The sequence below is a fragment of the Loxodonta africana genome, chromosome 22 (genome assembly GCF_030014295.1).
Source record: "Loxodonta africana isolate mLoxAfr1 chromosome 22, mLoxAfr1.hap2, whole genome shotgun sequence".
Lineage (NCBI taxonomy): Eukaryota > Metazoa > Chordata > Mammalia > Proboscidea > Elephantidae > Loxodonta > Loxodonta africana.
This window is the reverse complement of record NC_087363.1, coordinates 63,986,879-64,013,018: the sequence shown is the minus strand read 5'-3', so window position 1 is coordinate 64,013,018 and position 26,140 is coordinate 63,986,879.

Sequence of the window (26,140 nt, the reverse complement as noted above, 5' to 3'; positions counted from 1 at the left end):
GAGAAAAAAGCATGTATCGGCTCTGGCAACATGGCAGTCATTGGGAATTCTGTTGTGAGCAGACCTGGTAGACTGATAGGCATAGAAGCCAGATTGCAGTTGACTAAGAAACTGAACCATATTTGAGCAAAGGAAGGCATAGGGAGAAAATTCGTTTCTATGGGATTACAGGGACTTCTGAAGCACAGACATCAGGTGAAGGCAATTGTTACAAGAACCTTGGTTTGATAACATAGAACACTTCCAGCTCATAATCATGTTGACTTTGGCTCATTGGAAATGGTACAAATACAAAAACTTGCACATTGTGACTGCCCTCCAGTGTTTTGAACATCCGGACTACTATCCAGTCAACTGGGCCAAAATCAACTAAGAAATTATGCACATGGATGTGATAGCTAAATACCAAATATTTACCCTCTATACAAAGAGATAGTAATGAAAAGTTCTGCTAATTAGCTCCTGTTTATATTTCCATCATCATGGCTACTTTATGTGTTTTATTTGATGATATGGTTTATTAATTATCACTAGTGCTCTTGTTTCTTAGCCTATTTTAATTATCTTACAATACTTCCTCTATCTTCTGCCTATCCTTACCAGCCAAGATTTTGTTCGTATTAAGAAATTGACAGAGAAATGGAAGGTGGTGTGCAAACTGCAGAAACTACTCTCCCTTTGCTCTTTAAAAAGAAAAAAAATCTTGAGGTACAATTCATGTAACATACAATTCATTATTTTAACCATTTTAAAGTGTACAATTATTCTTTTCTCTTTCCACTGAGAATCATGGTTGGTCAAATTTTAGATGGATGGGCTGAGGGTTAGGGACCATGGTCTCAGGGAACATCTAGCTCATTTGGCATAACATAGCTTATAAAGAAAACGCCGTACATTCTACTTTGGTGAGTAGTGTCTGGGGTCTTAAAAGCCTGTGAGTGGCCATCTAAGATACTCCACTTGTCTTACCCCATTTGGAGAAAGGGAGAATGAAGAAAATCAAAGACACAAGGGAAAGATTAGTCCAAAGGACTAATGAACCACAGGTACCATAGCCTCCACTGGACTGAGTCCAGCACAACTAGATGGTGCCTGGCTACTACCACTGACTGCTCTCACAGGGATCACAACAGAGGGTTCTGGATAGAATGCGAGAAAAATGTAGAACAAAATTCAAACACAAAAAAAGACCAGACTTACTGGTTTGACAGAGACTGGAGACACCCCGAGTGTATGGCTCCTGAACTCCCTTTTAACTCAGTACTGAAGTCATTCCCGAGGTTCATCTTTCAGCCAAGGATTACATAGGCCCATAAAACAAAAAGAGACTAAATGGGTGCACCAGCCCAGCGACAAGGACGAGAAGGCAGGAGGGGATAGGAAACCTGGTAAAGGCGAACCCAAGGTCGAGAAGGGGAGAGTGTTGACCTATCATGGGAGTGGCAACCAATGTCACAAAACAATATGTGTATTGTTTAATGAGAAACTAATTTGCTCTGCAAACCTTCATCTAAAATACAATAAAAAATATGTATATATTGAAAAAAAAAGATTAGCATTTAAAAAAAAAAAAAGATTGTTTAGGGTAGCAGTTCTAATCCCAGGAATGCAGAGGTTTCTTGGTGGAACATGGAAATTTCATTCCAGTTAAGTGATACAATGGGATGTCACCATCAAATACATTTCTGTGATACTAGTACAATCTTGGTCCTTAACACTTTTCACATGTGGCCTCTATGACAACAGAATGCCTACAAAATTGTGTTCCTCAGGGGGAAAAAATAATTGGACTTTCGGTTTCTCTCATAAGTTCCAGGTGTTGTACGATAATTGGGGCAATACTGCATTTAATGAATGGGAGAGAATGAAGTCCAGATAGGAAAAGAGACTTTCACAGAATTGCCAAGTGTGTAAATGGCAAAGTTAGAACTGGAATTCCCGATTCCTGTTTCTTCCCACTGATTCCTACCGCATCCAGTCCGTGTTGGAAAGGCAGTTTAGCTCAGGCTTTCACAGACCCCAGTTCAAATCCTAATTCCGCAAGTTACCAGCAGTGGAGTCCCATTCTAAACCTCATTTGCCTCATCAGGAGAATGGGGACGATAGCAGTTGCCACCATATTGGGGTTATTCTGATTAAAAGAGAAAGTGTATGGAAGTTTCCACCCAGTGTGTGGCACACGATGGTTACCCAACAAACATCAGCTGCCTTTAACAATGCAGACTCAGATCTGGCTGTGGCTTTACTGGGCTGATCCTACCCCAGATAAAAACCTAGTATCTCAATAAGCTGAAGCATGATCAGTCTTTACCAGATCCCCTTCAGACACTGGTTCAACTTAGACCCAGTCACAGCCATATTCAAACACCAAAAAAATATGTGGGTAAGAACATATTCCCTTTTTTGTTGTTGTCTAGATATGTGTATCTGAATAAATTAATCGGCTTGCTACCACATGGGGTCTGTGACTGACACCGAAGTTGCTTAGACTGTAGAGGAGAGTGATTAGGAGTAATGGGCTTCAGTCACATTGCCTGAAAGCTCTGCAATGTACTTGGGCAAATTACTTGACCTCTCTGGGCCTCCATTTCCTTATCTGTGAAATGGGGACAAAAGAGTACCCAGCTGAAGGGTTGTTGTGAGGATAAAATGAGGTGCCACTCCTAAAGTGCTTAGCCAAAGAGAGCACATCATAAATCCTCAATTATTGGGCAGTTGCCATGAGTTGGGGGACAACTAGATGGCAGATAACAGCAACTAAGTATTATTTCTGTCTCCCCTGCTGTTATCATCATGCCATTGTAGAGCTTGGCTTTGATAAAGCCCCCAAAACAAAAGAAAAAACCAAACCCAGGATATACAAATGTCACCTGCAATTTATAGAGTTGTAAAGCTGTATTAACACATCAGGCAGGCTGAAAGGAGGCCCTGGACCATGTCAGTTTTTCTCCTGTACTGGAGACTGTCCATCTTGTGGTGGTGGTGTGATGGGGAGCAAAAGACCTGCTTCTAGAATTCTCTGGGCCATTTGGGTTTATAAACTTGGATTTCTCACACAAATCAAATTTCATGGCACTACAGCATGAGGTAGACATAGTGGCTCCCAACTGTAATTGCCCATTGTCTCTGCTTCTAACCCTTCCTTGACCACGTTTATGATTGGAGTGGAAGATGGTACCCAAATGGGAAAAACCAGGTAAGCTGCTCATTTGCAAATTCTGCCTTGATGAGGAATATTTCTATTGATATTAGTCTACTCTATGGAAGTCTAATAGAATTATGTGTGAAACAAATTAAATAGCTGAGAATAGGCCTAAAGACGATGTCAATGAGGAAAAGTCATATATTTATTTTCATTGCACTTTAGGTGAAAGTTTACTGAGCAAGTAAGTTTCTTGTTAAACAATTAATACACAAATTGTTTTGTGACATTGGTTGCCAACCCCATGATGTATCAACACTCTCCCCTTCTAGACCTCGGGTTTTCCATTTCCTTTCGTCCAGTTTTCCTGTCCCTTCCTGCCTGCTTATCTTTACTTTTGGACTGGTGTGCCCATTTGGTCTTGTATACATGTGTTATTGTTTGTTTTATGGGCCTGTCTAATCTTTGGCTGAAGAGTGAACTTCAGGAGTGACTACAGTACTGAGTTAAAAGGGTGTCTGGGGGCCATACCCTCAGGGTTTCTCTAGTCTCTGTCAGACCAGTAAGTCTAGTCTTTTTTTTGAGTTTGAATTTTGTTTTAAGTTTTTCTCCCGCTCTACCCCAGGAAAAGTCACATATTTAAAGCAATTGCTCCGACCTGTATTGTGCATAAAGGTCACAAGGTGAACTTGTTAAAATGTAGATTGCTAGCTCTTACCCCAAACCTCTGGATTCAGTAGGTCTGGCCAGGGCTCAAATCTACCTTAAATGCCGCTGTATACAGCCTTGGGCTTCCTAATGTAAAATGGCTCTTAAAGCACTCTTTATTACATTGAAAACAAAAGTAGTTAAGATTTATTTACTATGTATAAATAAAGCACCAGCCCAAGTGATTCTCTGCAGGGTCACCCCTGAGGCACACTGTCAGAAACACCGTATTCTGATGCTTTGTGCCTTGTTGCGTAAATAAGAAGGAACTGGCCATGGTGTGCAGGACTGCTCCATTCATTGCGGGTAGGGCACCACCCATCCTCCTGTGGCCAACTGGCTTCCTCAGATAGGCTTTAATATCAAGAAATGATCTTAAAGCCCATTGTTAGATCACTTTAACTTTTTAACCAAAAGAAGAAAAAGAAAAAGGCATAGAATTTGAGTAAAAAGGATACTGGTGAAGAAAGAAATGAAAAAAAAAAAAAATCATGACTTCTAGACGCTAAACTTAATGATTTGGCCAATCAAAGAAAATAAGGGTATTCAAAACCCATTGGCTAATTCGGTGAAAATATAGAACTGATTTCTACCTTGTAGACAGAACTCCTGAAGGATGGAAGTAGCCTGGTGTAACAGAGATATTCCTATCAGAAGATCTCAGCTTGATATCTGGCTCTATCAGTATAGCTGTGTGTTTAACCTCTCTAAGGCTTCCTTTGGGAATAAGGGTGTGGTAAACGTTAGTGATAACATAGACCTTGCTTAGCCCAGTTATTAGTATTATTATGGTCATTATCTTTGTCATTTTTCTTCTATTACTCTCAAACAGTAAAATGCAGAGCATGATATCACCTCATAATTTTGTTGTAAGGATTATTAAATTAGATAATTAATAGGCTACACACTTAGTGCTTACTATGTGGCAGACACTGTTCTAAGTATGAGCCATACACTAACTCATCTAATCCTCACAACAAGCCTATGAGAGGTCTACCCATTTTACAGAGGAGGCTCAGAAATGTTAAGTACATGACCAAGGTCACACAGCTGTAAGTGGCAGAGCTGGAATACTGTATGGGAAAAGCTCAACTCAGCACCCGGCACACGGCAGATTCTCAATAATGGGCAGTCTTCATGGTATTGTGTATGGAGAGGCTCCTTCCTAAGGGAATACCTTGGGAGTGTCAGAATCATGGCTGGGTGGGAATTTTACATTGGTCAACATGTTAGTTCTGATGGAAGTTCATTCTTTCAAGGAAGGTGGGTTTAGTGTTGCCTTTGCTGACAAAAAGATGTATCTTTGAGCTATGAGCTGTAAACAAGGATGGACATAGATTTAAATAGGGCTTGGGTCAAATTCCTCCCATGTGGTCCTCAAATTAATGATACTTGTCTTGAAGAAACTGAACAATTGTTATATATAGAAAATTCCCCCCTTTGTCGAGAGAACTGTTATGCTGCAAGTTCTTAAACCTGGCTGGGGAAAAAAAACCCTCTAAGTTATATTTTGATGGGCCAGCATTAGACACAATAAAGGCAATGATTTTTAAGTTGATCAGGGACAGATGTGTAACATATTTTATGTAAGAATAGTAGACACAGTTAACTGCCCAAACAGACTGTTTCTTGAAATACTGGGCAGATGGAATCAAGAAGATGTGTAAGAGTTTGAACTCCTCAAAGTGACCCTAATTAAAAAAAAATAATTAGTCTTGATTAAAGCACTTCAATGATTTCAATTCTTTGGTTTCTGTACTTTGTTCACTTTGTCATGGCTACGAAGATATTTGGGATGTAAAATTTCTCTCTCTGCGTGTGTGCATTACACATGTGTGAGTATTCCTGGTTTAAAAAACATACTTGCTTTATTTTCCTTCTACCATTCACTGTGGGAAAGAAAATACAGTGTTGTGCACATTGCTGGCGGCCTCCCCACCATCTGCTCCCCTCCCCACTTCCCAACAGCCCCTGGTTTCCATTTGGGATTCGTGGTTCCAGGGATGCCGACTCCACCCCTGGCTCCAGATCTTGTCACTTCTTTGCTCTAAAGCCTCCGATTGCTTCCCTTCTTATTCAGAAGAAAAAACCAAACTCTTTACAATGGCCTACAAGGCTTGACACAGTCTGGCCCTTGTTACTTCCCACCTCATCTATAGCTCGCCTCCTCGCTCGACCTCCCTGGTCACTGTGCTCCTTTACCTGACTTCCTTGCTGTTCCTCAAATATTCCAGGCATGTCCAGTGCTCTAGGCTTCTCCCTCATCCCCTCAAATATCTGTATGCCCTATTCCATTGCCTCTTTCAATCTCTCCATAGCACTTATCACACCTGACATACTATATATGTCACTTACTTGTTTATTGTCTATCTCCCCCAGGAGAATGTAAGTTTCATCAGCGATAGGGATTTTTGTTTTGTTCCCTACTGCGTCATTAGCACTTAGAATTGTGTCTAGAATAGTAGGCTGTCAATAAATTGTTGTTGAATGAATGAAGGATTAAGTGAGTGGATGAAGGGGCGAGTCACATGACTCATCAATCAGTATTTTAGTCACAGCCGTTGGGTCAGGGGTAAGAATGTGTGAGCTGGTCCTGGCAAAGTCGATTTCAGTATTTTTTTTCTGGAATGCTGGAGAGAGATGCTTCCAATTTTCCTGCTGAACCTGAAACAGGAAGTGTGTAGCTGCAGGAAGTTTTGTGAAGCCAGGAGAGGAACCATGTGGAGGGCAGAGAAGTTGCTGCTGACTTCTTTGAGCCGCCCATGGAGCCCATCAAACTTCACATGAAGCTAAACTGCTCAAGACTGTACCCAATAAAGCCCACTGTTGCATAAACCAGTTTAGGCTCTTTGAAGCCTGTCATCAAGGGAGTCCCAGCTGATACACTGATGTATTTGTTACTGAGTAAAACCAGTGAAGACCTTGATGCAATAGTTCCCCCCAAACGCCTCGTTTTTGCACACAGAAAAACCATTTCGATACAATCAGATTAAATTTAAGTGTTCACCATTAAGTCTTTCAAGAGGAGTTCACGCAAACATTCTGCCCTGGTAAGAATTTTAGAGGATGTGTACGGAGTCTTTCTTCTTGCGTTCCTAAAGAACAATGTGCAATTCAGCTGTGGAGAGGAGGCTTTGCTGAAAGCAACTGAGAGAGTTATTCACTGGGTGGGGTTTCAGTCTTGCCCTGTTTGTGTAGCAGTGGCTATTCTGCTGGTATTCACTTAATGAAACCTTCAAAATAAAAAACATCTGGAGAGTGTGCCAGCTGATGCCTGCTTCACCCATTCAGCCTCTGGCTTGTTGTATATAATTTTAGTGAAGTATATTAATTCAACCAAGGTCTTGAAAGAATTCACGTTCTAGAATCTGGCTCTGTCTACCACTACAAGAGTTTGAGAATAGGCCCATGAATTTTATGAAATACTTAAAATAATACTCCAGAAAACTTAAACCCAGATAATTATACACAGTTGTACTTTGGGTATATCTTTCTAAAATGATGCATTTTGCTTAGTATTTTGATTGTCACACTTTAAAGGAGCTATGGTTACCACGATCAAATTCAAACAGAGTTTTCAATTCATAGATGACCCAAAATGAAATTCCTGTAGCCAGCAGTAGAGAGGGACAGAACTACCACTCTCTTGAGTTTACCTTATAACAATTGTTTAATTTCCTGTTTTAAAGAAATAACTTGAATGGAATTTCTTCCAAAGGGATTGTTTGGTTTAAACCTGATCCTCTCCAATGAGCTCCTAAATCCCTCCTTTGAGGATGTGGACTCACCTGAAGGTATCATTTCAATTCTTGGATGAGAGACACACGCTTCATCATTCCGAAGCAGCCTGAGAAAGTCCTTCTCTGTCACAAATGGAACCAGCAAGTGTACAAAGCCCATTTGTTCTGTGGGAAATGAAAAGACATTTTTAAGACTGTATCCTTGGTTGAAATAGGAAGACCCTCCACCTGGACATTAATGCAAGTTGGAATTGTTAATGTTCATGACAACAGTCAACATTGCTGTCTGTGCAGTTGGTGATCAGTGTATTTGGGTCTCCTTTCAGTCAATAACACAGTATCTATACTTACTTAGCCTGATCTGGATTTTGCCTTTTTGCTACTGAGCTCAGCTAGGAAAATTTGTAGTCAAACCAGAGAGTCTAAGGTCAAGACCTTCATAGTTAGTGAAGCACAAGAGTTTTTGGCCCATCTACCCAACCTCTCCCCACTTTCCAGTGGAAAAATAATTTAGTGATAACAATGAAGAGTCAGTGTCCAAGCAAATTCTTTTGGGATTATGTATACATCTGCTTTAGCAATACGGGTAAGGATGATTCATTTTGAACGACAACACATAAGATATATACAAGTTTAGTGATTGTAAAATTATAGGGTAGATGTACTGCTTACACGAATAGGAATTTCTACATACTGTCACTTTAAGCAAACAACTCACAACAAAATCAATTAATAATTGTGAGGCTAGACTAAGAGCAGTTTAAGTTAAAGACAACAACAACAACAACAAAACAATACTAGAAGCAATTGAAAGCTACAAAGTAAGACAGCAGAGTGCAATGTATTCTACCCCAACAGCTCAGTGATTCCAACGACCAGAGGTGCCTACATAGGTTGTAAGAGATTCGCAACTCTGTGAAACATTGCCTGGTGATCAGCATTCTTAGAATTCAGAATTAAAAGCCAGAGTAATCTTTTAGTTTTCATTAATGAATATCATGTTTTAGGAATGCTCAATAACTCACTTATTAGGTAACTAATAAGTAGCCTTTAATCCTATGTAAAAATAAAAGCCCGTGAATTGCAAGTAATACTCCAGAAGAAAAAAGATGCATTTAAAAAAATTAATTTTTTATTTTGAAATATTTATAGATTCACATGCAGTCATAAGAATAATACAGAGAAAGCCAGTGTACTTTTTATTCAATTTCCCTCAATGGTCTTGAAAACTATAGTAAAATATCACAATCAGGATATTGACACTGAGATAATCAAGATACAGAAAATTTCCAACACAAGGATCCCCCGAGTTGCTCTTTTATAGCCACACCCACTACCCTCCCAAGTCCCACCTACTCCTTAACCTCTAGCAACCACTAACCTGTTCTCCATTTCTATAATTTTCTCATTTCAAGAAGTTATATAAATGGAATTATGAAGTATGCAACCTTTTGAGACTGGCCTTCGTTACTCAGCATAGTTCTCTGGAAATATATCCAGGTTATTCCATGTATCAATAGTTTGCTCCTTTTTATTGCTGCCTAGTTGGGGCAGTTCTACTCTGTCCTATCGGGTCGCTATGAGTCAGAATCGAGTCGACGGCACTAGGTGGTTTTACTAGGTTAGTTCTGCCAGTTAGAGGAATATAATTGATTTTTGCATGTTTATCTTGTATCCTGTGACTTTGCTAAAGTCATTATTTAGTTTTAGCTTCCTTGGGAATTTCTGTGTAGATATTCAGCTGCAAAAAAAAAAAAAAAAATTTCTTTCTTTTTAATCTGTGTTTAGGAAACCCTGGTGGCTAGTGGTTAAGTGCCACAGCTGCTACCAAAACGTTGGCAGGTCGAATCCACCAGGCGCTCCTTGGAAACTCTATGGGGCAGTTCTGCTCTGTCCTATAGGGTCGCTATGAGTCGGAATCACTCCACCGCACTGGGTTTTTAATCTGCGTTTGTTTTCTTTATTGCACTGGCTAGAACGCTCAGCATTACCTTGAATAAGAGTGGTGAGAGCGAACATCCTTGCTTTGGTCCTGATCTCAGGGAGAAAGTGTTCACTCTTTGACCATTAGGTGTAAATGTTAGCTTTAGGCTTTTTATAGATGATCTTTAATGAGGAAGTTTCCTCTATTCCTATTTTTCAGAGAGTTTTTTTTTCTTATTATGAGTAGTTATTGAATTTTGTCAAATGACTTTCTATATTGGTTGATATGATTATGTAATTTATCTTCTTTACGTGTTAATGTTTTGGATTATATTAATTGATTTTTGAATATCGAGTCAGCCTTGCATCATGTGAATAAATTCCACTTGGTCATGGTGTATAAATCTTTTTATATATTGCTAAATATATAAATTTATTTTTGTATTTGCTAAAAATTTAAGGATTTTTTTGTCTACATTAATGGGGAATACTGGCGTATAGTTTTCTCCTTTTGTATTTTCTTTGTCTAGTTTTCATTTCAGGGTGATATCAGCTTCATAAAATGAATTGGAAGCATCCTCTTCTATTTTCTGGAAAAGATCGTTTAGAACTGAAGATTTCTTTTCTTTCTTTTTTTTTTTAAGAAGTTTTAAAATTACAAATTCAATTTCCTTAATATTTATAGGAATATTTAAAGTATCTATTTCATGTTGAATGAGTTGTGATAGTTTGTGCTTTTCAAGGAATTGGTCCGTTTCATCTAAGTTGTCAAATGTGTGTGTGTAGAGTTGCTCGTGGTATTTATTTATTATTCTTTCGATGTGTGCAGAGTCCGTAGTGATATCCTCTGCTTCATTCCTGATGGTGGTAACTTGTGACTTCTTTCTTTTCTCCTTTTTCAGTCTTGGTTGAGATTTGTTAATTTTACTGATCTTGTCCAAAAATCACTCTTTGCTTCATTGATTTTCACAACTGTTTTTCTATTTTCAATTTCATCGATTCCTGCTCTTATTGTTAATATCTTTCCTTTTTTTTCTGCTTGTTTAGAGTTTATTTTGCTCTTCTTTTCCTAGTTCTGGAGGTGGGAACTTATATCGGTGGTTTGAAATTTTTCCTTTTCTCCTCCTACATGCATTTAGTGTTATACATTTCTCTCTCAGCGCTGCTTTAGTTGTGTCCAACAAATTTTGACATGTTGAATTTTTATTTTCACTCATTTTTTTTTTTCCTCTTGAGTCTCTCTTGAGACTTCTTTGATCCATGGATTATTGTGAAGTATATTCTTTTGTTTCCAAGTTTTTGGAGATATTTGTTATCTTTTATTTTTTTATTGATTTCTAATTTAAGTGAAGACGGCTTGAAGCACTTACTGATGAAGCTCAAAGACCACACAGTCTTCAGTATGGATTACGCCTCAACATAAAGAAAACAAAAATCCTCACAACTGGACCAATAAGCAACATTAAGATAAACACAGAAAAGATTGAAGTTGTCAAGGGTTTCATTTTACTTGAATCCACAATCAACACCCATGGAAGCAGAAGTCAGGGAATCAAAAGACTCATTGCATTGGGCAAGTCTGCTGCAAAAGACCTCTTTAAAGTGTCGAAAAGCAAAGATGCCACTTTAAGGACTAAGGTGCACCTGACCTAAGCCATGGGGCTTTCAATCCCCTCATATGCGTGTGAAAGCTGGACAATGAATAAGGATGACCGAAAAAGAATTGATGTCTTTGAATTGTGGTGTTGGCGAAGAATATTGAATATACCATGCACTGCCAAAAGAATGAACAAATCTTTCCTGGAGGAAGTACAACCAGAATGCTCCTTAGTAGCAAGGATAGTGAGACTACGTCTTACATACCTTGGACATGTTATCAGGACCTGTTATGGACTAGTCCCTGGAGAAGAATATTATCCTTGGTAAACTGGAAGGTCAGCGAAAAAGAGGAAGACCCTCCATAAGGTGGACTGACTCAGTGGCTGCAAAAATAGGCTCAAGCATAACAATGATCATGAGGATGGCGCAGGACTGGGCAGTGTTTCCCTCTGTTATACACTGGGTCTCTATGAGTTGAATCTGACTCGTTGGCACCTAACAACAACAATTTAATTCCATTGTGGTCATAGAACATGCTCTGCATAATTTCAGTTCTTTTAAATTTGTCAAGGTTTGTTTTATGGCCCAGGATATGGTACACTTTGGTATATGTTCTATGAACACTCGAAAAGAATTTGTATTCTGCTATTATTGGGTGGTGTTCTATAAATGTCAATTAGACATGGCTGATTGATAATATTATTGAGTTCTTCTAGACCCATGCTGATTTTGCATAGTTGTTCTATTAACTGTTGTGAGAGGGATGCTGAAGTACCAAATACAGTTTGGGATTTGTCTATTTCTTCTTCAGTTCTATCAATTTTTGCTTCACGTATTTTATAGCTCTAGTACATATATGTCAAGGATTGCTATGTCTTCTTGGTGGATTGAACCTTTTATTATTATATAATGTTCTTTGTCTCTGGTAATTTTCTTTGCTCTGACACAATATGTTTGTATTTGATACAAATATAGCTGCTCCTGCTTTCTTTTGATTAATTTTTTCACATTCTATCTTCTTTCCATTCTTTTACTTTAAACTTACCTATATATTATATGGACAACATATTGTTAGGTCTTTTTTTTTAAATATACTCTGCCAATCTCAGTCTTTTTAATTGCTGATGTACAGTCCATTTACATTTAATGCAATTATTGATAAGCTAGGGCTTAGGTCTGCTGTTTAATTTTAGCAGTTGCTCCGAGTAGTGCATTATGTATACATAACCTATCAGTTGACTAGGGTCATCATTGTATCTACCTTTATGTCTTATTACCCTTCCCTGTTTATAATATACTTATCTCAAATAGTTCCTCTCCATACAATTAGATTCATAGCAGACAGTATTATAATATTTTGCTCCCATGATCATCAAACATGATTTAGAAAACTCAATAGCAGAAGGAAAGTCTATTGTATTTACCTATGTTTCTATTTACAGTCTTCTTTGTTCATTTTTAATGTCATACCTTTTCTTTTATTGTTTACTTTCTCTTCAGTGAACTTCCTTTAGTCATTCTTCTAAGGTAGGTCCACTGGGGGTGAATTTTCTTTGTTTTCCTAGGAAAATTGTCTTGATTTTCCCTTCATTTCTGAATAGATATAAAATTATGAGTTAACAAGTCTTTTATTTCAGTTCTTTTAAAATGCTGTTTCATTTCCTTCTGGCCTCCATGGTTTCTGATGAGAAATCTGCTGTCACCTGATTTATTTATTTATGGGTAAAGTATCATTTCTCCTCACTGATTTCAAGATTAATTCTTTTTCTTTATATTTGTAAGTTTGACAACCTTTAAAAATGTTAAAGCCATTCTAACTCACAGGTGCTACAAAAACAGACCATCAGCTGGATTTGGCCTATGGGCTATAGTTTGCTAACTCCTACACAAGGGTAAAAACCCAGTAAAATTGCTGGGTCATATGTAAGTATATGTATGACTTTATTAGAAAATGCCAAACAGTTTTCTAGAGTGGCTGCAATCATTTTGCACCCCTGTTAGTAATGTATGAGCATTCCGATTGCTTCACATCCTCACTAGTATTTTATATTGTCAGTTATGTAGTAGAATCTCACGATGGTTTTAATTTACATTTCTCTAATGCTCCCTAGTGATATTGGACACTTTTTTATGTGCTTATTTGCCATCCTTATAATATCCATGGTGAAGTGTCTGTTTGAGTCTTTTGTCTATTTTTTTTTTGGTTATCAGTTTTCTACTATCGAGTTTTGATATATGTATTTTTTTAATCCTAGACACAAATACTTTGCTATCTGTGTGATTTTCAAATATTTTCTCCCAAGATGTAAATTGTCTTTTGATTCTCTTAACAGAGTCTTTTGCAGAGGAAACGTTTTTAATGTTTATGATGTCCAATTAATCAATGTTGTTCTCTTTTTTAGGCATTGTGTTTTTGGTGTCATATCTAAGAACTCTGCCATGAAGGTTTTTTCCTAAGTTTACTTCTCAAAATTTCATAGTTTTATGAATTATGTTTAGCTCTATATTCATTTTAAGTTAATTAAAAAAAAAATAAAATGCGAGATTTAGGTTGAGGCTTTTATTCCCGCACCTTAATATGCAATTTTTCTTTAAAATCTTTTGTTGAAAAGACTATGATTTCTCCATTGAATCGCTTTTGTACTCTTTTCAAAGATCAGTTGGCCATATTTGTGTTGGTCTATTTCTGCATTTTGTATTCTGTTCCCTTGATTTAGATGTCTGTCCCAATGATTCTCAACAATGGGTGATTTTAGCCACTGCCCCCACCTTCCACATCCGAAGGACATTTGGCAATATCTGTGAATATTTTTGGTGGTCACAAATGGGTAGGTGCTACAGGTATCTAGGGATACCGATAAACATCCTACAATGCACAGGACAGAGGCCCCTTAACAAAGTATTATCTGGCCCCAAATGCCTATAGTGCCAAAAGTGAGAAATCTTGGCTTATCCCTTCACCAATACTACACTATCTTGGTTACTGTAGATTTAGAGTAAGTCTTAAAATTGGATGTGTGATTCCCTTATTTTTTTTCAAAATTGATTTTTCTCAGCACCAAAATCCTTCTCCCCTCCTGGGACTATGATGACATTAACATTCGGCCTTTTATTAGTGTCTTTGAGGATTTCCTCATTTAAAAAAAAAAAAAAATTTTTTTCTGTCCATTGTTAATGTTGGATAATTTCTATTGATCTATCTCCAAAGTCAGTAACTCTTTTGTCTGCCATCTGCAATCAGCATATGTTTCAAGTGTACCATTGTTGAAGCATTTGTAAAGTCTTTGTCAGGCAATTTCTGTATCTGTGTCATTGGGGTGCTGATACCTTTTGATTATCTTTTCCCATGCAATTTGAAATTTTTCTGTTTTGTGTTTGTGTGTGTGCCTAGTAATTCTGGATTGTATCCTGAGAATTTTGAAATTGTCCTAAAACTATGTGTCTTGTTTAAATCCTATGCAAAATGTTGATTTTTTATTGTAGCAGGCAATTGAATGGGTTATGTTCAGGCCACAAGTCCCAACCTGCCACCCGTGGGGACTGGTTCCAATGTTCTCTCAGTATTGAAAGTGTATTCTGTACTCTTTGGATCTGTCCCACATGTGTGTCACTGAGTGGTCAATTTGGAATCTTGACCATGATCTGATTGGTGCTATTCTCAAAGTCTTTGTCTTGCTGATTATGATCAGACTGATGCATGTACAAATTAGGGACTGAGTCCAAGTGTTCATAAATAACTTTATGGGGTCACTTTCCTAAGCTCTTCCTTCTCTGCAATTTTCTTGGTACTTTTCAGTTTCCTGGGGTTCTTCCTTTTAGCCTTCTGATCTGATAGCTGAGGTTTTAGTTATCCTCTCTGCCATGCAAGTCTGTGACTGTACCTATGTCTGGGCCCAAGTGGTAAGAGGACAGACAGAATAAAATGCCATAGAAGTTTTTCCTACTTTCTTGGGGTCACATCACCTGTCAGAGAGGAAAGTATACCTCCCTTAGACTTTTGGCTCCTGTTAGCTTCACTGTGCCCTCTGTCACTGCCCTCATGGGATTGCTTGGGAATGGGATGTAAAAGAATCAAGAGAAGGAAAAAAAAAAATAGCGTCTTAGTTATCTAGTGCTGCTATAACAGAAACACAAGTGGATGGCTTCAACAAAGAGAAATTTATTCTCTCACAGTCTAGTAGGTTACAAGTCCAAATTCAGGGTGTCAACTCCAGGGGAGGGCTTTCTCTCTGTCAGCTCTGGAGGAAGGTCCTTGTCCTCAATCTTCCCCTCGTTGAGGAGCTTCTCAGGGGCAGGGACCCTGTGTCCGAAGCATGAGATCTGTTCCTGGTGCTGCCTTCTTGGTTGTGTGAGGTCCCCAACTCTCTGCTTGCTTCCCTTTCCTTTTATCTCTTGAGAGATAAAAGGTGGTACAGGCCACACCCCAGGGAAACTCCCTTTCTATTGGATCAAGGAGGTGACCTGAGTAAGGATGGTGTTACAATCCCACCCTAATCCTCTTAATGTAAAATTACAATCACAAAACGGAGGACAATCACACAATACTGGGAATCATAGCCTAACCAAGTTGATACACATATTTTTGGGGGGAGATAATTCAACCCATGACAAACAGGATTTCTGTATTGTCTCTGAATGTTAAGAGCTCCCTTCTCAAGCTGGGACTAGAAGTTTTCTCCTGGAACATTGTCCTCACAACAGTACTACTTTCTGGGTTTCAGGCTGTGTTGTGTTCAGGCTGAGGGTTACTGGAAGGGTAAAATAACAAATGCATCACCATTTTGGTGATATTTCAAATTGTAGCCTTCTTCCCTATCTACCTGTTACCATTTACTCTTCAGAGTCCTCAAATAAGTGATATTCTGCCCAAATTTTATAGTTGCATTCAATAGTAGTGACAGGGTGGAACACACTTATTCCATCCTACCATAAATGAATGCACTTTTGAATTCATTTAATGTCTATCATAAAAAAGATGATATTTTGAGAATCACTGATTAAAAGCAGAGTGTCTCAACCTCCCGTCTTTTTCTAAGAAAAGAACAATTATATGTTTATCAGCCTTTTAGTTATGACATATACACCATTAATTAAAAACTTGTGACTTAAGGTCTTAAAGTCTCGAAGGATCTTTAGCAAACTATATATATACCTGGATGATAGTCCTTTAGCTTTGGTTGAAACGTACACAAGACAATGATTAAAAACAGACTTTGGTTTTTATCCAAAGTTGAGAAAAGAAAAAGTAATCTAAAGTTTGCTTTGTTATCTTTTGCAACACTACTTTGGAAGACATTGTCCATTTTGTTCAACGTTGTTTAAATAAAACATTCCTCTTTGAATTTCATGTAAAGAAAAGGTTCATCACTCCTTATGAACTCACACGCTTCTTATGTGACTTAGGTTTTCTTTTTCAGGAATCTCAGAACCTAATGAACTTTTCGTTCTATCACACTGGCTCTCATTAGCTAGATTTTCTGGAACAACTATTTTTCCTCTGTGGTATTACATGGGTCTTATTATTTTTCACTTATTTTATTGACAGAGACTAAGTCATAAATGAGTAAGATGCAGTGGTAGGATCGCTAGTCTCCTCTCTCCTATAACTTTACCATTTCTTGTGTGTGAGTGTGTGTGTGTTTTATCATACTCATTTTAAAAATATAAAACTCGAATGAAATATTATGTTGAACCTGAATGTTGAGTACATGGGATTTTATAATATAATTCAATCTATTTTGAATACGTTGAAACTTTCCATAATAAAAAAATTAAAAGTTAAAAAAATATGAAATAATTATAAGCAGTGTGGCATTGGTATAAGAATAAAAAGACAATTATTGAAATAGAATATTTAGTCCTGAAATAATACAGTAGTACATTAAATTCTGACATATGTGTTGAGAATGTAGTCATAAATCAGTGAGAAGGAGAAGATTTTCAACAAATAGATATCTGGCTATGGGTTAGTGATTGGCAAAAAAAAAAAAAAAAAAGGTTCATCTTCACCTCACATGAAATCTCATAATTAATTCTAGGTATACCTAAGAGTTAAATAATTAAAATATAAATACCTAAAAAATAAGGAATTATTTACTAACTGTATTTGGGGAAGAACTTTTTAAGATAAGAACAAAAACCAACAACCGCAAAAGGTCAAACATTTTACCACATAAACACTTAACACTTTGCATTTTGAAAATAAGAACCACAGTTAATAGGTCAGCAACAAACTAGGAATAATATTTCTTCGGGCTGCTTCTGTAGGGGTGGCTTCTTTATTCTGTTCTAACTTCTCTACCTTCAAGGCTTGAAATTAATCAGGCAGAACCTCAAAACAATTAGCTCTAAGGAGTCAGACTTCGATTTGGGTGAGATACATTTTTTTCCTCTTGCCCACCATCAAAAACCATGCCCACCTCTATCGGTTCCTATTATATCAAATCCACTTTCTTGGTGTAAATCACTTCTTTTAGAGGAATGTTAACCACTTGCCAACCTTCTAATGCAAAGCCCAAGTTTTCTGCCCCAACATATCTTTGTAATGTTTATGTTTACATTTAAAGAGATGAGCTTCAAGCTTAATTTTCCCCTTTTCCATTAAATTATGGAAACTTCTGAGACCACAGATAGTGGGTTAACCAATGTTAACCACCTAACACAGTCTCTGGTTTACAGAAGAGGCTCAGTAAATGTTAACTGTCTTTCTTAAGTCATACGTGAGCACGCTGTTCCAGAGCTGCTATAATACATAGATTAGAAAATATGTAGATAATACGTAGATTAGAAAGACATTATTGCAGAAGGATTTTTGGAAAGGAAGTGGTCATTGCAAGTTGAGTGAGTATGTTAGAGTGTATGAGGATAGAACTTGAAGGGCAACAGGCTTGCTCATGCTCTCCTCTGAAACACTTTCCATGTTTAGGAGCCAGATGGTCAGTTTACATGAAGAAGTCATTTAAGAAAGGTTCTGAGCTTCAAACCAAATGATGTTTTTGTCCTGGACATTTTCCACTGGTTCCTCCGGGTCCGCTCTCTACACTTCTTTACCAAGCTCTATGCACCAAGGAGGCTGGTCTTCCTGGCCTGTCTCAATGGGCTGCTTTGACCTCTGACTTCCCGTTCAATGTAGCCCATCAGAGTAAGGTTATGGTGTTTATTTTCCTTGTTTTGTGGTTTGGTTGTGTTTCTCTACTGAAGGCCACACCTCCTATCAGGCAGCCTTCAGGTACAGTTAGAGCTATATTCTCCAGTACCTGCTTTGTCTCCTAGCTCCGGCAGGGGTGGTACAGCCCCCCTGTTGCTAAGTACAAGGTTACTACACCACTCCTTGCTTGCTTCCCTTAGCCTTAACTACACTTTTATAAACAATTCCAAACTTTTATTAAACTCTCCTCAACTGTCCCACTGGAGAGAGCCATATTTGTCCCTCCAGTATCTTCTCTTGATAGGAAGTAATTTTTTTCCCACATTATGCCTTCATTGAAGAGCTACGTACACTGCCTGCTAGCCAAGTGTCAGTGATAGTGTCAAGATGAGACCCCTTTATGAGATCCCGTGGGATGAGGGAGACTACACGGCACGATAAAAACATGTCAATACAGATGTGCACAGTGAAGTCAATCAACATGCATGAAGGGCACATTGTTAGCGTTCAGTCCAAACTTCAGGACTTTTTGAGCTATTTAAATAAGTGGAGCTATAAGACCACTGTCCAAAGCTCACACCAACAAGCCAATCAACTCAACATCCAGCTTAAGAGTACTGTAAGGAGTTTGAGTTTAGGTAACCAAATACAATCAATGTTTACTCTTTGCAGAGCATCCTCGTAGGCATTCTACAAGCCCAACACATTTAACCTTCTCAACTACCCCTGCAGCTGATGTTACCACTTCAGATATGTAGAAAGCGAGGCTCAGAATCGTCAGCCATCCTGTCCAGCATACCCAATGAGTGGTAGAACCAGCATTCAGGTGCAGGCCCCTCGGGCTCCAGGCTAGGTTCAGGCTCTGAAGGCTTGGAGAATGTTATTAGAGAAATACCTCTGAGGTGAAAGACTTGTGTTTAAGTCCTGGCTCTACTGCTCTGGCTGGGTGAGTCTCAGCACCTTACCTAGCTTTTCTGAGCCTCATCTTCATTGTCCAGAAAGAGAGAATTAAAAAAAAAAAAAAAAAAAGTGCATTGTGGATTAATTGTGATTATGGAAAGAAATAACATGGAGGAAAGAATTTTTTAACTCTTCAGGGCCGTAAAGGTACGATTTAACCCTTTGGTTGCCTTTTTTCTAATTCTCCTCTGTCTTGGAGGTAGAGAATCTGATTTCAGTTTCCATTTCCATGAGAAATCCAAGGAGAGACCCAGTGAGGCTTAACTTTCTCACTAGTAATGGTAACAGTAACAACAATACTAACAAATGGAATAATAATTAGGCGTCTTATAATAATTTACATTGGTCGACCACTTACCACATGCCAGGCACTTTTGGATTATCTCATGTAATCCTCACATCCACGCTTTGAGTAGATATCAGTGTCGTTTTTCAGAAGAGAAAACCAAGGTTCAGAGAGCTTAAGTAACTTGCCTAAAATCACACTGCTACTCAGGGGCCTAATTGGGATTTGAATTTATCTGCCTCTAGAGTCGCATGGGACCCATAAGTGTTGGCTCAGTTTCCTCATCTCCCTGATCAGGATAAGGAGATGGGCTAATGTAATCAAGGGAGCAAAAGGGCTTTGGAAAGTAAAGTCTTCTGTGGAGGCACACAGTGCTTGTTGTTGCTACCAGTCTTTGTCCCTTGTATTTAAGTCATGGCTCTGTTGCTCCAATTTGGTGACTTTGAGCACCTTACCTACAGTAGTCCCTAGTTACATGTCCCATAGCACTTGACATGTGGCTAACCTGAGTAGAGATGCACTGTAAATGTGAAATACAGCCCAGGTTTTGAAGATGATATGCAAAAAGGAATGAAAATATTTCATTTATAGTTTTATATTAATTTTGCTGAAATGGTAATATTTTGGATATGCTAGTTTAAATAAAGTATAGTCTCAACTGTGCCTTTTTACTTTTTAAAATACAGCTTCTAGAAAATTTAAATGGGGGCATTGGTGGTTCAGTGGTCGAATTCCATGCAGGAGACCCGACCAATGCCCCTCATGTGCGGCCACCACCCGTCTGTCAGTGGGAGCTTGCAGATTGCTACGATGCTGAACAGGTCTCAGTGGAGCTCTCAAACTGAAACGAACCAGGAAAAAAGGCCTGGTGACCTGCTTCTGAAAATCAGCTGCTGGAGACCCTATGGATCACAACGGTCGGGTCCTGAAACAATCGTGGGGATGGCACAGAACTGGGCAGCATTTCACTCTGTTGTGCATGGGCTTGCCATGAGTCAGGGGCCAACCCAACAGCAGTTAACAACAACATAAAATTTAAAACTACCTATATAAAAAAAATATATATATATATATTTCCACGGACACTAGGTTAGGGCAAAAGCTGTAAGGCATTCCATTAGCCTTTCTTGGGCTGCTTTCTAAAGCTGTACCATGCATGGCAATTACAAAGAAAAGGAGACATTTGCTTTCTATAACATTTCTGGGGAGCCGGGGTAGAGGAAAGGACCAAGCCTATAAACAGCTTTGCAGGTTTATCTCCATCAGGAGAAGGATCTGCCTCATGCGGCTACGGTATGAGCTTCTCTAAATATCCCAGTGGTTGAGTTCAGCCTGAAAGCAAACATTTCAAAGCCTTTGGCAGAAGCAGTTTGGAGAGAGGTTTTCAAGCCATCAGGCCAGCAGATGATGTTTACTTCTGGTGACATAATAGTCAAGTCAAATTCTATTTCATAGCAGTTACTTTCATGTCCTGAGAGTAGAAAAATCCCTTTGGATGACCAAAACACCCCTGCACAACCCCAAATCCTATTAAATAAATCTGTGGCTTTGCCTGTTTTGTGGAAAACAGTGCTTCATTTTTCCTGTCAAGACAGGCCTTTTAACCTCTGAGATGCTTCTTGCATCAGCACAAGGTACGCGCATGTGTATTTTTTTAAAAACAGATTGATTATGGTCAGGTTCAAATGTGTGCCACCAAGTTCAGTCGGACAATTGAGAGGACCAAGACCTTCCTGCAAAATCCTGGCAGGCGACAAAGGCTGGTAGAAACAAAAAGCATTGTGTACCTTGCACAAAAGGCTTTATACGGATACTGGTGAAGAGTGAGCTTCTTGGATCAAGTAAGACACATGAGACTATGTGGGCAGCTCCCGTCTGAAGAGGAGATGAGAGGACAGAGGGGGTCAGAAGCTGGCTGAATGGACACGAAAATAGAGAGTGGAGAGAAGGAGTGTGCTGTCGCATTAGAGGGAGAGCAGCTAGGAGTATATAGCAAGGCGTATATAAGGTTTTGTACGAGAGACTGACTTGGTTTGTAAACTTTCACTCAAAGCACAATAAAGATTAAAAAAAAAAAAAGCTTTATACTTCCCAAAGCCCTTTTTGCTCACTTGATTATGTCGGCCCCTGTCCTTATACGGTTCTGGAAGATGAGGAAACTGAGTCCAGGCAGGTTTCTAGTTCAGTACTGGGGAAAGAGGATAAGTGGTCTTTGGAGTCAGTGGACTTGCAGTTAAATTTTTGCTTTACTAGCTGTGTGACCCTGGGCAAGTCAGCGAACTTCTCTGAGCTTGCTTTAACTGATCACTAACTGTGTCAAATACAGGCTCAAAAGGCAATATACTATATGATTCCAATTATATGACATACTGGAAAAGGTAAAACTATAGGGATGGAGAATGGATCAGTGTTTGCCAGGGGCTGGGGTTGGAGGGATGGTTTCACTATGAAGCTTCAGCATGAGGGAATGTTTTGGGGTGACAGAACTGTTCTGTGTGTTCCCTGTGATGGTCACACAACTTGATGCACTGTGAAAACTCATAGAACTAAGTGTACAGCAAAAACAGGGAATTACTGACTGTAAATTAACAAACACTTATATGGTAAAAAAAAAAAAAAAAAAAAAGTAGCTGGGGTAATAATAAGGCCTCTCTCACAGGGTTGCTGTGGCATTTGAGATTACACCGTAAACAGTGGGGTCACAACTGAAACCTGCGTCTTTGTATTTCTGGCCCGATATTTCCGGGTCTGCAGCTGCTGACTAGCAGTGTAGGAAATGGAATGAAGCAAATTTAATTTGGACTCTTAAAGCTGGTGAACAGGAAGTAGGAAGAAATCTAGGGCTCTCATTGGAACGCTGATGTAACAGGTGACGACAGGCAGGAGGAAGGAATTGGGGACCTGCTCTGGGTAGAGCTCTATACTGTGAACGCGCCGATAAGGGAACTTGCAAACCATCTCTTTGTCCTCACTACCTGCCCACTTTACCTTCCACTGTAGCCTTCCTTCCTTGCCCTACTGACTCTAAACTTTCTCACCAAGTCTCACACAGATCTAGTTGTTTCTTGGTTATTTGTTTCAGGCACACTGCCAGTTGGCTTGATCTGCCTCCTGCTACAGAAAACAAATATCTCCTCCATGTCTCACGTGTTACCAGCCTAACAAATAAACTACTGTCTGAGTTTCACACTGATTCATGCAAACGCCCAGGCCTTCTCCACATAGAATGCTTTCTGCAGACTGGGGTTTTAAAAAGATGAACTATAACTGACTGGCAGCAGTGTGGTCCTCTGAGTGGGCAAAGGGTATTTTTAGCTGCTAGGTTTGCATTAATCACACTGGCCGCTGTTGGCCATTGCTCTTGGTTTCTTGTGTCTTGCTGGGGAGAGCTGGGTTAGCTCATGAATAGAAAGAATGTGGCTTTGAAATATAATTAAATCTGTCTGAAAGGTCCCAGCTCTGGTTCTTAGGCATTTCACAGTTAGGTTTTCATTTTTAGGACGCTCTGAGTTTTAGAAGATTTCGTGGTGGATTTGAAGAGAGAACTGGTTTCTCCTCCCTCCCCACAACTTGAGCTCTTCTCTCTCTTTCCTGGAAAATTGGTTTTTACTTGCTTCGTAGCCCTCCTTTAAGGAAGTGATTATCTATGTACAAAACGTAGAGTTTTAAGGTTCGAGATGCTTGTGAAAGGGAGTTTGGGGTTTAGACTTATGCTGTTGACTTTGGGAGACAAAACTTGGAATTCAATGGGAGCTGGGTTATGAAAACTTCTAATTAGAAGCCTTGACATGTAGCAAATTCCCTATCAGCAAAGGCATTCAAGAGGAGGCTGGACAGCCACTTGCTGAGGGTACTTGAGAGAAGTTATATGCACCCAGAGGGGTTGATGCTATCAAAGTTCCCCAAGCTCAAGAGTCTGTGATGCTACATGATTCCTTAACTTGTAAAGTAAGATGTTAATACAATGAGGCTGCGGAATCAACTGTTTGTGGAAATTACTCAACACAGTCTTGGGGTGGATAGTTTCTGTTTGTCCCTTTAGCTTTACTTTCCACCCTTCTCAATTCTTCTGTGTCCTGGGAGGCTGAGACATATGGGTTACATCAACAGGCTCCCAGGCCTTCTGGCTTCTCGTTGAGTTTACACACCAGAGAACCCAGAAAGGTATCAGAGGGAGGAAGGAGAATGAGATCAGGGTTTTATTCCTCCAGCTCTTATCAGTCAACAGCTGCTGTCAAGTCAATTTCAACTCATGGCAACTCCAGAGTAGAACTGACTGCTCCATAGGGGTTTCAACAGCTGATTTTTCAGAAGTAGATCGCCAGGTCTTTCTTCCAAGGTATGTCTGGGTAGACTCAAACCTCCGATCTTTCTTTTAGCAGCTGAGCGTGTTCACTGTTTGCACCACCGAGGGACTCACCCCCAGATCTATAACTGTGGATTTGACACAAGCTGGGCTTGTTCCTTGGCCAAAAGAAGGCTTCTCCATGTAATATTCTCTCTTCCTCTGTCTCCGCATTCCACTTCATCCCATCGCCTTTCAGGCCTAGGGGTAGAAATGGCTCCCCTGTTACCAACCCTAAGCCCTGAGGTACTGTTCTACCTCCTGCAGTGTCCTTATACCCTACCCACACCTTTGTAAATTGTTCCTTTATTAAACTCTCTTTAAATTATTCCATGTGAGTAGGCCATCCCTTTCCTGGCAAAGACCCTGACTGACACAAATGTTAAACACCTACTCTGTGCAATGAGGAAGATGACATAGTTCTTGTGCTCAAGTGCTTTCCAGGGTAGTTATGGACAGAAAATGAAGACCTTGGGGAAAACGGATCATTTTGTTGTGGTGGCTGTTGACTGCGTGGGCTCTTGTAACCCTAGGAGACAGGGATTGTGCCTAGATACATGAGCTAACAAGACCAAATTCAGCTAAAAATAAAATAACTCTTATATGAATTCAATCAAACAAATGTCTTATTTTTTGGCTCCCTGACAAACCAGATGAACTGAATGTTTCTAGTTTCTTCTGGACTAGTTGTTTTGACGTGGTGTTCAGACATGGTTTCTGATAGCATTTGTGTAATGACAAAGTTAACTTCAGAGAAACGATTCACAAAGGGGACCCGTGGTTTCTGGCAGCCACGGTGTGACCTGGGAGGGTCAGGATCATGGGACACATGTTGGAGCCGGATCCCAGGATAAGGTAAGGATATTGCACTATGGGACCCACACAGCTGCCTGATCATGAAGCGGAACGAGGCTGAAACCCAGGAATTCCCTGAAGAACTGGGAAGCACCTGCAGAATCATTAATTGGAACAGAAAGTCAATGTCCCTTCGGGCGAGGGGGGGTGCAACAGGGAAGAAAAATATATTCCTGTATTCACAGAAAGACACATAAAGACGCACAAGAGGCTTCACACCTAGACCCCGCTTTACAGAATTCGGCAGTATGCTTTACACATCGTAGGAGCACAAAATCATGTGTGTGGATAGTTTCCTGCTACCATCCAACTCTCTCAGTTTTCTTTTAGACTAAAATCTCTGTCAAGTCAGGGGTCGTATCATATTTGTTTATTTATTCATTTTTATCTCCAGGTCTTAATACGGTATCTGACATATAACCAGCCAGTTGCTGTTCAGTTGACTCCAACTCGTGGCCATCCCACACGTTTCAGAGTAAAACTGTGTTTCAGAGTTAAACTACGTCACCACACCTTTCTTCTGAGACACCTCAGGGTGAACTCAAACCATCAACCTTTTGGTTAGCAGTGAGCGCGTTAACTGTTTGCACCACTCAGGAACTCCATCTGACACGAAGAAGGTGTTTAATAAATTATTGTTGGGTGAAGGTGGAGATGATACGTCTTCCTTCACCTGTGAGTTCGGTCACTAGTCAAATTATACCACTGTGACTCCCTTTCCCCCTCCCCTCTTCTCTCACCAGAGTATTTTTTTCTCTACACGAATTAAAAGTTCTAACTGCTGTGGTAAGTGAGAATCTTAGGGGTGATCACTAGGTGTAAGTGAAACCTGCAGAGAAAACCCTGGAAAATATCATTAATTTATCCAAGAGGCATATCGTGTTGCTGTTGCTCTCACTGTTACCACACCACACGGCTTCTGTGGTAGTAAGACACATGGATTAGTCTAGGATGGTGCCAGGGACTCTCAATAAGCTTTGGCGAATGAATGATGGGTCACTTTATGGTATTACAGACCTGGGCTCCCAATGTATATATAATTCTTTAGTACCCGGTTCTTTTAACATATGGACACTCAACCACTTTATCCCAAGACAGTGTTTGGAAAAGGAGGGATGTCTAACTTCAGTCATATACCATGTTTGTAAGTAAGCTTCTCCCATGAAAAACATAATTCTGCCTTTTGAGCTAAATCACCAGGCAACTAATCTCATCCCTTATAATGAGTTTTCCCCTAGGTTCTCAGGCCTCCTCTGTTCTATTCTGGGGCTATCATAATCCATCAGAAATATTGTGTAATGTAGAACTTCAGGAGGTAAGGGGTATTACCACTTTTTTTTTCTTAAGATTCCCCTTCACCTCAAAGTCAGAGAATAACCACTTGTCCACCAAACTCATTTAACTCCACCCAGGCACCCCGGGGGGGGGTGCCCTA